The sequence below is a fragment of the Protopterus annectens genome, chromosome 5.part0 (genome assembly GCF_019279795.1).
Source record: "Protopterus annectens isolate FY-2018-M chromosome 5.part0, PAN1.0, whole genome shotgun sequence".
Taxonomy (NCBI): Eukaryota; Metazoa; Chordata; order Ceratodontiformes; family Protopteridae; genus Protopterus; species Protopterus annectens.
In genome coordinates this window covers 1,191,096,703-1,191,109,109 of record NC_056735.1, presented here as the reverse complement: position 1 = coordinate 1,191,109,109, position 12,407 = coordinate 1,191,096,703, and the positions used below count along the sequence as shown (strand labels likewise).

The window sequence follows — 12,407 nt, the reverse complement described above, 5'->3', positions numbered from 1 at the left end:
TGAGGTAGCAGGCCTCTGCCCACCAAATTCTGTCTTTATACAAGGGATGATAGGAATCACTGATTCCAGGTCCTGAGAATGTTGACACCATAAGCTTTTTAGATACCATTGTAGTTTCCTCATATGCAGTCTTGCATATGGAATTAGTAGGATGCAAGAGGCCATGAATCCCAGAGCTTGCAGTATTTTCCTTACAGTTAACTGGGTCTTTTTCGCCAGTAATTTGAAGTAGGCTGTCAGATAAACTTGTTTATCTGGCATGAGATAGGCCATCTGGGAAGCTGTGTTCAAGCTTGCTCCCAGGAATACAATTTGTTGGCAGGGTACTAGATGAGATTTATTTTCATTTATGGTGTACCCCAGTCAGGTTATCAGTTTCTTTGCAAATGCCAGATAATTTAAAATCATTCCTGGTTTTCTGCCTGAATTAAACAATTGTCCAGGTATGGGTATATTTGAATATTTCTTTGCCTGCAAAATGCAATGACTGGAGCTAGGCATTTTGTGAATACACTGGGCGCAGTAGATAAGCCAAAAGGCAGTGCAGAGAACTGATAGTGCATGTAGCCTGCTCTGAAGCATAGGTATTTTCTGCAAGAATCCCTTATTGGGATGTGCAAGTAAGCTGCCTTTAAATCCAATGTTGCCAACCAGGCATTTTTGCCCAGCATGGGAAGCAGCTGATGAAGAGTTAGCATTTTGAATTTTGGAATTCCCAAAAAGGTGTTTAGGATAGAAAGGTCCAGGAAAGGATGCCAGGAGTTGTGTTTTCTGGGTACCAGGAAAAGTCTGGAGTAAAAACCTTGTCCCCATTCTTCTGCTGGGACAGGCTGAATAGCCCTGATACTTAGAAGGGAGAGAACCTGCTGTTGAGCCTTTGCCCACTGATTTGGGGGTAGGTCTGGCCAACCTTTTGGGGTTAGTAAGGTGTGGACGTAGAATCTGTATCCTTGGGAAACAGTATTTAAAACCCATTTGTCTTGGGAAATGAGTTCCCAGTTTTTTACATGCAGGGCGATCTCCCCCCCCCAAAGGCGCGGTCAGTTGAGTAGGGCTTGGAAGGTTTAAGGTTAAGTCATTGTGACAGTTTACCATAGGGGGGTGTCTTACTACTTTCCAGCTTTGGAAGTGGGATCCCCCCACTGCTTAGGCCTGTAAGTACCTAGAGACTGTGGCCTATGTGGCCTGCTGTTCCTGGATTTGGACTGAGAAGGCCTGGAAGAGACAGGAAAGGACCAATTCTTAGAAGGCCAATGCCTACTACAGGAAATCTTTAACAGTTTGTATAGATTTAACTTTTTCCTCCATCTTTTTAAGAATTTATTCTGCTTTCTTGCCAAACAGCCGGTCTTGGTTTAAGGGAGCATTCAGTAATTTGGCTTTAACATGATCTGGCACAGTTTGCTCCTTAAGCCAAGCATGCCTACTAAGAACAGACCCAGTAACAGCAGCCCTAACAAGATGCCTCTAAGGAGTCAAAGCCACAATGTAAAGTAAGTTTACCAACTTGTTCAGCAGAATGCATTAAATCCTGTGATTCTTTATTTTCAGCACAGTCAGGAATCAACATCAATTTCTGTTTAAGTAATCCAATAATATGCTGCTGGTACTTTAACATATGAAACTGGCAGTTTAAGGCCCTAATGGCCAAAGTAGCAGAAGTGTATACCTTCTTACCCCATCTGTCCAGGGCCCTGGAATCTCTATCAGAGGGGGTAGGATTTTTGGCAGCAGTAGCCTTAATGCCTTTGAGTCCCTGTGAAATGGTGTCTGGATCCGCAGTAGGATTCTTAGAGAGGAACTTGTGAGAATCAGATACGCTGTAATACCGGTCAGGTTTCTTGGGAGCCGGAGGTAAGGTGTCTGGGGCCAGGCTAGATTCCAAGAAGGTATCATCTACCATGTCCAGTACAGGGGGGATAGCTAAAGGCCTGTGTTGAGGCAGGAGTAAGAATTCCCTAAGCCTCTTTTTGGAGTCAGGGAAATCCTGGCTTTCCCAGCAGAAATGCTCCCTAAGAGTGTGCAAAGTTTCACCAAAAGAGAAATCTTCTGGAGGGGGAGCAAAGAGAATGGAGTCCTCTGCATCAGAATCCTCATAGGTAGATAAGGGCAAATCCTGGTCATCAGAAGAAACAGAAATTTCAGAATCCTGATCAGAAGAATCAGAAGGAAAATCAGTTCTAGGTCTCTTAGAGGGAGAGGGGTGGCTTCCCCTAATTAGAGAAATAAGGTCTTCAGCCATTCTTATTTGTTTTTTAGGCATATGGGCCTGACCATGCGGTTTGGACGTTGGTTTTCTAGGCGTGGATCGAGTCTTAGGCCTTGAAGAAGATGGCGTCTGTTTGATATGCAAGTCAGTAGGCCTGAATAGACCCTCAGACGCCGGTGCCTGCACAGCGGCTCCGGACCCATCCAAGGTAGAGATATCCACACGTTCCACAGTCGAAGAAGCATCTCGTGGCATACCAGACTCCGAATGGGTCTCAGTAGAGACCTGCGAATCTGAAGTAGCGAGTATCAGGGGCGGAGTACCGGAGAACTGGCGACTAGCTTAACGGAAGCGTCGTCGGCAGCTTTGGACCTATGCGGTCTGTCTCTGTCTTCATCTTTACGTTTTTTTCGGAATGTTGGTAGTCGGATGGCTTACCGAAGCCATTTCTGGATAATTGGACAGAGTACCGAAATAGTTAGATGCGAAAATGAACCGACGACAAACAGTACGAGGATTGAATAAGGCACAAAACCGACAGCGAGGAATGTCGTGGTCTGGGCCTAAGCAAGGAATGCAGTATGAATAAAAATCTTTATGAGGTATTTGCTTTCCACAAGAAATACAACTGTTAACTTTTACTGACATCGGTTTAGAGCAAGAAAAAGGATCCCCAATGGGGTACTTAGCTTTTTAGAAGACTTCGGTTCTGGAGTCGGCCGACCGGCACTTGCGAACTGCTTCTGGCACTGCGCGGCAAGAAAGACTGATTTAATGGCGTTGATTGCATGCTTTATGCCCCTGACTACCTGACGTCATGGAAGAAGAGACAGCAACCAACGCAGGACCCAAGACTCTGCTAATCAGGCTGGCTGAGGGCTACCTGCAAGCAGATAACCCAAATGTAATGACTGCAACAGTGAAGCACAAAGAACATCAATTGTTATGTTCTAGGGTTGTCTTTACTGTCACAGTTACATAATCTAGAGTACTGGTGTTATCACTGAACATGTAATAAATCAACTATCTTTAACCCCTATTGTAACACATCTACCTGATTTTTTGTTGGAATGTCTGTCAGAGTAAAAAATTTACACCCTGACAGAACTAGTTTCCAATCATTGTTTTAACCATATAACTAACGAAAGTGACAAAGAAGCACAGAACAAACGCCCGTTCAGCATAAAAAAATAAAGCATCCACTGAACAAATAAAATACCGAAAGGACGAACACAGCAGCATAAACTAAATAAAATTGTTTAATACATATACCACGGTAAGCGCTTTCACATAAAAATGCTTCATCAGACCTGAAAATCTGATATAAATTAAAGTTATGTACTCATCATAACTATGCATCTGTACTGTCCATTTTTATTCTTCCTCAAGGTATGGGTTACGGATCCGACTCTGCCGCATACACAAGACTTTTGGATCCAACTCTCGAGTTCCTCCCTCTACTCATAATGCCCCAGTCAGCCTACAATACTTCAGATCAAGTTTGTTGCCTTATGGATCCAACGACAGAGTAGGAAGAAGGAAATAGCAGTAAAGCTGGGGCTTAAATCTGGAAGAAAAGGTTCTGCAATATCCATACGATCATTCCAGATGTAAGGAAGGGGGAAGGATGGTGGGCAGTTGAAGAATGAAAATGGACAACATAGATGCATAGTTATGGCGGGTACACAACTAACACCTGATGTTGTCCTTTTCATTCTTCCTCAAGGTATGGGACAGAGTCCCCAGCTACATGAATCCTGGATGGCTCTCATGGAAAGATATTCCGGAGAACTACCAAACCAAAGGCAGATCTGCTTCTGGAGGGTAAATCTAGTTTGTAATGAGCAATAAAAGTATGAGGATTACACCAGGTAGCTGCTATGCAAATATCATAAACGGAAGTTCTACACCAGAAGGTAGAAGAAAAGTCCACGGATCAAGTTGAATGCGCCTTAGGAGGCTTACACAGGGAGAGCACCAGCTCAGTATATAGAAAAAAAATGCAATCCGTAATCGATTTGGCCAGGGTAACTTTAGAAACTGCTGATCCCAGTCTGTTCGGTGAGAAAGAAACAACTTGTCTGTTTTCCTGAAATCCTTTGCCCTGTGTAAATAAAAACGTAGTTATCTACCCACAACTAAAACATACATCATGTACTCTCCCTTATTTGAAAAATTAGAAGACAAGCAAAAGAATTGTTTGACTGTTATCTGATTCAAACGCAACTTTTGGTAAGAAGGATGGATTTTATTTTAAGTACTTATGTCTTTGTGAAACAATGTAAGGAGATTTGGAAAATAGAGGATGGAGTTCAGAAATTCACCTTGCAGATGTAATAGCTACTAGGAATGCTGTTTTCTAAGAAAAAAAATGTTAAATCAGTTTTGGCTGAAGGTTCAAAGAGTTGTTGTGTCAAGCCCTGAAGTGTGACTGCCAAATCCCAAGGAGGTGAAGGATCCTTCACTGAAGGCCTAAGTAAAAAGTTGCCTTTTAGAAAAGCCTTGCACAATCTGGAAGATTTCTCTCCTGAATGAAAATTTGATATGGTTGCCAATTGTACTTTGACTATAGAAAAACTAGTACCTTCCTGAAAAACAGAAGCTAAAAATTCCATAACACTGGATACCATAGCAGTGTAAGGGTCAACTTCCTTCTTAAGAGCCCAAATTGAAAATATTTTACATTTACTTCTGTAGATCTTCCTAGCAGAAGCTTTCTGGGAAGATAAAAGTACGTGTTGAACTGGGGAGAAAAGCCTGTGCCATCTAGCTATTAATGGAATTGGAGAAAACATGCAGTCAGTTTGAGGCCTGGCATATTGGGATGCCTCATCCCCAAGGGATGTCTGGAATGGGTTCCAGTATCATGGTGGATATTAAAGATGAAACCAAAGAAAGGGAACCATACTTGGCGAGGCCAGAAGGGACCATGAGGATAACGGAGCTTTTCAACAGACATGCTTTCTGTAAGAACTTTGGAATCAGGGGTAATGGGGATAGGCATAAAGCAAACTGGTGGGCCAAACATGGACTACAGTCGGTGACTCCCCTCGAGGAGAATTAGCATAGAATACCTACTGCACTTGTTGTGGGGAGAAGCAAAGAGATGGCTGCAAGGTTGACCCCAAAGACGGAAAATCCTCTCTGCTACTGACTGATTGGGAGACCACTCGTGAGGTAACAAAATGGACCTTTCGAGTTTGTCCACTAGTACTCTGGATTTCCCCGGAATGTGCATTGTCATAAGAAAGTGGCTGGAGGAAATCGCCCACTGCCACACTCACTGCCTCTCGACAAAGGAAGTAAGATTGGGTTCCCACTTGTTTGTTGATGTACCAGACCACAGACATGTTATTGGTTTGTATCGCGATGGTCCCTTACAGGAAGAATACCTTGAAAGGCCTGCAATGCTAACAGAACTGCTGTCATCTTTAGGACATTAATGTGCAAATTAATCTCTTGGGGTGGACCACATGCCTTGGACCGTCCAACCCAAGAAATGCCCTCTACCCTCACTGGGAACCATCCATGGTTACTGTGGCCACTAGAGGAGGCAGAATAAAGGAACATCCCAGGTAAATCTCATCCAACTGAATCCACCAGCAAAGATAATTTCTGCATACTCGCGAGAGTTTGACTGGGTAGGATACAGGATGTCGTAGAATAGATCACTGAACAGCTAGAGTCCACTGGAGAACACCAATAGAAACATGCCATAGGGACTATGCTTATGGCTACTGCCATCAACCCTACAGTCTGGCTGTAGGAGCAGGATGAACAAGAATTTGCTGTACCTGGAACTTGATTGTGTCCAAATGATGTGTAGGAATAGCGGCAATCTGACACTGTATTCAACTGGGCACCAATGAACTCCAGGCTCTGTACTGGTTGTAGCTGAGATTTGGAGATGTTGACTGAAATGCCTGGTCTCTGAAAGTTGGAACAAATAGTCCCTGGACTGTTTTGAGAGATACCTGATTGGCGCAGTGAGGAGCCAGTCATCTAAATATGGAAACACTTGGAATCACAGCAGTCTCAGTTGAACCTCTACCGCTGCCATCCAAGTGGTAAGCACCCCTGGGTTTGTGATGAGACCAAAGGGCAGGACTCTGAACTGACCGTGATTGGTTCTCAACTGAAAGCACAGATATCTTCAGGATCATCTGTTCATCTTGCCGTGACAGTATGCGGTCTGAAGATCGACTGAGCAAATCTAATCATCCTTGCTCAAAAAAAGCAGGATGGACTGAACTGTGACCATTCAGAACTTTGACTTCTTCAGAAATTTGCTCAGGTTTTTTTTTAAACACCTTTATTGAACTATCGCTTGTGACACAGGCATATTTACATTTATTATCACTTGTGACACAGGCACATTTACATTTATATAAAGGTAATCAAACTTTACTAACAAGTTAACATTAACAACCATTATGCTTCACATATATTGCTATATATATCTTATAACCTAAGCAGCATTACATAAATTATTCAGTTCCTGTCCCCCCCCCTTTTTAAAGCAAGATACATCTTTATTAAGCCATCACTTACAGCATAAGCAATATGAAAACAAACCACACCGACACAATCCTAGTTGCACGCATTTTACATCACAAACCATACTGACACACTCCTAGCTGCAAACATTATACATCACTTATAATCTACCCAATTGTTTTCAGTTAAATTACATAGCTCATTTAAGTCCTGCCATCTTTTAAACCTCATTCCTCCCCCTATATGTACTGTTCCCACAATTCCCATTTTTCCTATGTAGTTTGCTACCTTTTTCTAAAAATCTCTGTTTTATCTCTGTTACTATATTCACTACTTCTAATATAGTTGGTTTAGATTTTGATTTTCTAGTAATTGCTTTTTTGGCAGCCACCATAATTAGAGGTAGCAAGGTCTTAGCATGTCTAGGCAATTCTGATTCTGTATCATAGCTCAGAAAAATCATCTCGCTCGTCACACCAATCTGCCCACCCAGTATCTCCTACAGTGCATCCCGCAGGGAATCCTTCCACCAACTGACTGCACTCCCACAAAATGTTCCCACTTACCTCTTTCTTCCCCATCACACTTCCAAAATTTGCTCTCTACTGTAATAAAAATTCTCTGGAGTCTACATATATATTTTTATACCCAAGTAAACATTTCCAAGCAAAAATCCTAAATCTTCTAGATTTTGTTGCATACTTGGGAGACATATCCTCCCATTGTTTCTTTGTGAATTGCTTATCCGATCTCTCTTCCCAATCCTTTCTAACCTCCTCTGATTGATTCTTATAGTTATGCAATATTTTATATGCTCTGCTAATTATTCATTTTTTTTAATGACAGCTTCTGTTCTAGATTCTACTAAAAATTCTACCAGTGTTGGTCTTTCATTTAGGATCCCCCTATTCTTTCTCTGCCTATACTCTTGATATCGATCCTTGATAGGGAAGGTAATCTCTAACCTGCAGTCCAAATAAACTCTTGGTAGGCATATTCCCATTCCATCATCTTTCCTTCTGTAGTTATTTGCTCTCAGTACTTTGGTTCCTTTGCCAGTTTTCTCCAATAAATTCCAGTTCCCTCTTGCCCATTATCTATATCCATAACTGCATACATCCCTATAGGGAGAATCTCCTTTCTCCATACCTGTGTTGGCTTAGTTCTTAGAATACTTTCTGCTACTTTATGGATATAATATTCTGTATTATTATTCTCCTTAAAGGCCTGCATCCAAAAACTCCCAGTCTCTCCTTGTTGCTTGACCCCCCCCCCCCAGTTACAAATTTGTTCAGGTTGTTTTGATCCAAAATTAGTCTCAGGTCCCCTGGTCATCTTTGACACCAAAAAGAACCTTGGGCAAGTTCCGAATCCTCTTTGGTCTGGTGGGACCTCCTGGATGCCTCTTTTGTCTAGCAGCTTTTGAATTTCCCGAGCTGAAGCTGCTCTCTGACTGGGTGGGACATTGGGAAGCTTTCTTCTTCTGATTGGGGGTAATCTGGAAAAAAATGTATGAAATAACCTCTGGATATTATTTTTAGCACCCAAGAATCTTTTGTTGTAGAAGTCCAGGTGTCTTGCTGCAAGGATAAGCACCAGTCACCACCCCCCCCCGACTGCCTCCAAAGGTGAGCAGTTGGGCAACCTTTCAGGAGCACTGAAAGGGTCCATCTGGAAAGGAATCTCAGAAACCCTGTTTATTTGTGGTCCTCCTCTGCCACACGGACAGTGTTTTCTATTTGAAGTCCCCCCTATGCCTCTAGAGGAGTTGTCTACATGTGAATCCTGGAAAAATCCCTGGGATTTGCGGAACCATACTTTCTTGCCTCCTCTGATTCCGGGAAAAGGATTGTTGAGGGGGTAGAAAAGTGAATCCCTACAGTAGACAGGGTCTTTCCTTCCTTTTCACTCTAGGAAAGCATTTCTTTCACAGAAGAGCCAAACAAGGATGCACCATCAATATAACCATTGATGAAAGACTCGAAAGAATCCACAAAATTGCATGACTGCATCCAGGCATGTCTTCTAACAGGCAATGCCTTAGCCAGCAGCCCATGAGATGCCCTCTGCAGCATGAGATATCAACCTCATGAACACATTGGAAATGGATAAGACAGTGGCTAGTTGTGAATATATTTTATCGTCCTCTACAAACACGGACTCAGAGAGGAATTTGGAGAGTTCCTTGATCAAATCCCTCTGAAGTCAAATATAGCAAGCCAAATAATTCAGGGACCTCAAGGCAAAGGTTGCTGAAGCAAATATGCACTTCCCAAATCTGTCCATTGCCCTCAACTCTCTGTTAAGGGGATGGACAGAGGACTTCTGCTCTGCTAACTCTTTTTTTTTTTTTTTTTGTGTCTGCCACCTCAACCATAGCATCAACAGGGTCTCCTTTGCTCCAACTGGATCTGTCCTTCAGCAGTGTCAAAAGTTTGTCTGGTCATCTGGGAATTGGCTCGACAGAGTCCAGTTCCTTTCATGCCCGGTGAGAGACTAAGTCGATAAGCTTGTCGGCCAAAGGAGTCATCCAACATGTAGATGGGCCTGAACCAAAAGCTTCCAGAAAAACTGACTTCTCTGGAGAGGGGAGTACCTGAAGACCGTCCACCCTTTCGCTTAAGAATTTCTAAGATGTCTCTGAATAAGACACCATCTGTGGAGACCTGAGGTACCTTTCCCCTTTATCAAAGTCGGTATCCTCTATGAGAGATTCCACAGTGGAATCTATGAGCCTCCTTTTGCACATTCTCTTTCAGGGAACCTCATCAGTGGGATGATCTGTAGAGGTATCTGTAGAGAGGGGAAGTTCTTCTAAGGGAACTGTCTGGATGCTAGTTGGTACCAGCTATCCCTGTGGAGTAGGTATGATGGGATCAGAGCTCAGACCCATGGGAGGAAGACATGTAGGATCTGAGAAAGAGAGAGTAATCAAATCTCTCAGATGAGAGAAAGCCCTCTCCACCACCTTGAAGGCAGAAGGACCAGGAAAAGCTGAGGAAGGCCACAATGGGGCCAAAACCTTTGACTCAGCCAAGCCTCAAGCCTACCCGTATCTGTGCCTTAATGAGGAAGTAGGACCCAAGCTATCTAGTGCTGAAGCTCTGAAGGGCAAGGACAGCTCCGACAACATTGGAGTATACCCCGGTATCTCAGATCCAGTGCAATGTTTTCACTTTGAGACTCATCCCAGTCCAAGGGGATAGGGGTGGAACCAGTCAGGTCAAAGACCTAGCCATCTTCGGATCAGACACCAACAGTCTCAGGGCTGTTAGATCCACGGACTCTGAAGGCATGGGATGGATCATTGAAGAAGACATCACTACATGGGAAGTGAAGGGAAAGCGCATGGATCTGATGGGAGATGCAGCCACAATAACCCCCAATTTAAACTGAGCTTTCCTTACCATCCTATCCAGATCGGCCTCTGAAAGACGTCTGGAAGATGTGATGGACAAGGTTGTGGACTGTGGTCTAGATTCCATTCCCCAGTGTCATTTGCAGAAATGGAGAAAGGAATCAAGGAGATACTGGGTCAGCTGTAATCTTGGATGAGCGAGTTCGAGGAGAGTTCGACAATATAATGGTAGGATGCAAGATTTTTGAATCAGAGTGCTACTTTGAAGATTTTTGTCAGTATGGAAGTCATATCAGAGGGTTTAGAATCCAAGGACTTTCTTTTAGGACCCAATAAAGTCGGATCCGAAGTTATTTGGATTTTTTGTGGAGGCTGCAACGAAGCCATAGTGGTAGTTGAGGTCTTCGGAAAAAGGGTAGGGAATCTCTTATGAGATTTCCTGATCTCCGAAGGTTTAGAATGTTTACTGCGGGTGTGAGCCCCTGATGAGGAAGATGAAGAGGGAAGCAGCATGCCCTTAAGGATTAATTTGTTCCTTCTGTCCAAAAATTTTTTGGAGATAAATGTGGCACAGAGCAATCAGTATTCAGATGTGCCTCTCTTAGACAATAAACGCACTCCCTGGGAAAAAAAAAAAAAAAAAGGAATTTTGATGCCCACAGAAGTGCATTTAAAAAAAAAATGGTCAGTTTCTTGGCCATAGCTGACAACACAAGTATTACAACTAAAAGGAAGAGGAGGCAACTTTTTTTTTTTTTTTTTTTTATATACAGACTACACAGCTACCAGCACTGATAGAGTGCCCTGTAAAGGGGAGAAGAAAAGGAGCAAAGGAAAGACTGGTACCAACAATGGTATGGCAAGGAGAACAGCCAAAAGACAAAAGACAGCAGCTAAGACCTAATGGGAAGAAAACTCGAAAAACTCTATACATAGGAGAGGGTGAACAGTAGAAGGATTAGAACAGAAGTTCTAAAGAGTTTTTTTTTTCTTTTTTTTTTTTAAAAAAACTTGCTACTTACAAAAAAATTCTATTAAATCAAAAAAAGCTCTTGAGAGAGAATCTGCATCTGTGCGAGATGGTGGCAAATGAGATCTGAGGTATTTTAGGGTGACTGAGGCATTATAGGGAGGGAAGAGCTTGAGAGTTGGATCCCAACTGTCTGGTGTATGCGGCAAAGTCAGATCAGAGTTCGGATCCATAATCCATATGTTGAGGAAGAATGAAAAAGACAACATCAGATGTGAAATTTTATTTTGGCAACAAAGAGAACTCTAGTCCTTTGCACTAGTTGCAAGCATGGTCTGTAATACATAATTACATGTTTCCATAAGAAAATCCCAATCTGGGCATCTAGTGCAACTGCAGACAACAAACATTACAAGCAACATTTTTTTTCAGGGGGTAAAGACTCTGAAACTTCTCTCACCTCCTTAACTTTTTTTTTATCATCACTTCATGGTCGCTGCAACTTGGAGAAAGTGATAATTTAAAACCAAAAACAACAAACAAAAAAATCATGATCTTTTTTCCGTGGTGCTGGTATCATAGAGTTCATGAGAAGTACTACATTTTAAACCCACATACATTTTATCCTATAAAGGATGAGCAAATTAAACAACATCTGAAGCAATGAAGTTCAAGCAGAAAAGAAAGCCAAGCAGTAATTTAGGGACAAAGGAAATCTTTGCTAACACAAAGCACTGATATTATTTTAATGCAGTAATACCAAATGATTACATTGTCTACAATGGCGGTGAGCCTTCAGCAAGGATTATAACTTGCCCTGTCGTGAGTTAGACAACCTCTATTTATTTAAAACATTCTGTTCTATCTTGTGTTCAACCACACTGTGACACAAGGTCTTGGTTTCACTAGCAACTCCCATACTGTTTAAATATAAACTTGTGTCATGGGTCTTCAGACTGTGAAATCATTTGTTCTGTAGCACCCTGGATGCTTATTACACAGCTGTAGTATCTTCACAGGTTTTTCTGGCAATATTTAAGTCCTATGATGCCGATGGTTTCAATCTACAAGAGCAGAGTACAAGATATACTGAAAAAGCCCAGTTAAGTATGAAAGCACTTATCTATTCAATAGCTTTTATTTTTCATAAAGATATACAATTTTTAAACAGGCTAAAGATATAGGAGTTTTAAACAATTTAAAGTGCTTGATTACTTTGAAGTCTCAAAAGGACTTGTCTATAGTTCATGGTACTTTTTTCCGGATTGTAAAGAGTCTTAACTAGCAACATCATTGCTCATGAAGTATTTCCATGTGGTTTAATGTTTTTTTCTTTAAGGGTGCGAGATGTTTTGACTGCTAAGGCTGAAAAA

The 12,407-nt window shown here is 42.1% G+C and overlaps 1 long non-coding RNA gene across 2 annotated transcripts in view; it reads right to left on the bottom strand.

Moving 5' to 3' along the window:
* The window catches only part of LOC122801595, a 417,377-nt gene that overhangs the window by 41,039 nt on the left and 363,931 nt on the right, over positions 1-12,407 (bottom strand). Inside the window, exon 3 of one of the 2 annotated variants that reach the window (XR_006364765.1) lies at positions 10,777-12,098. The exons of the other annotated variant lie outside the window; for it this stretch is intronic. This is a non-coding gene — a long non-coding RNA (uncharacterized LOC122801595). Of the gene's footprint in view, positions 1-10,776; positions 12,099-12,407 lie in introns of those variants that run through there. 2 annotated transcript variants of the gene reach the window in all.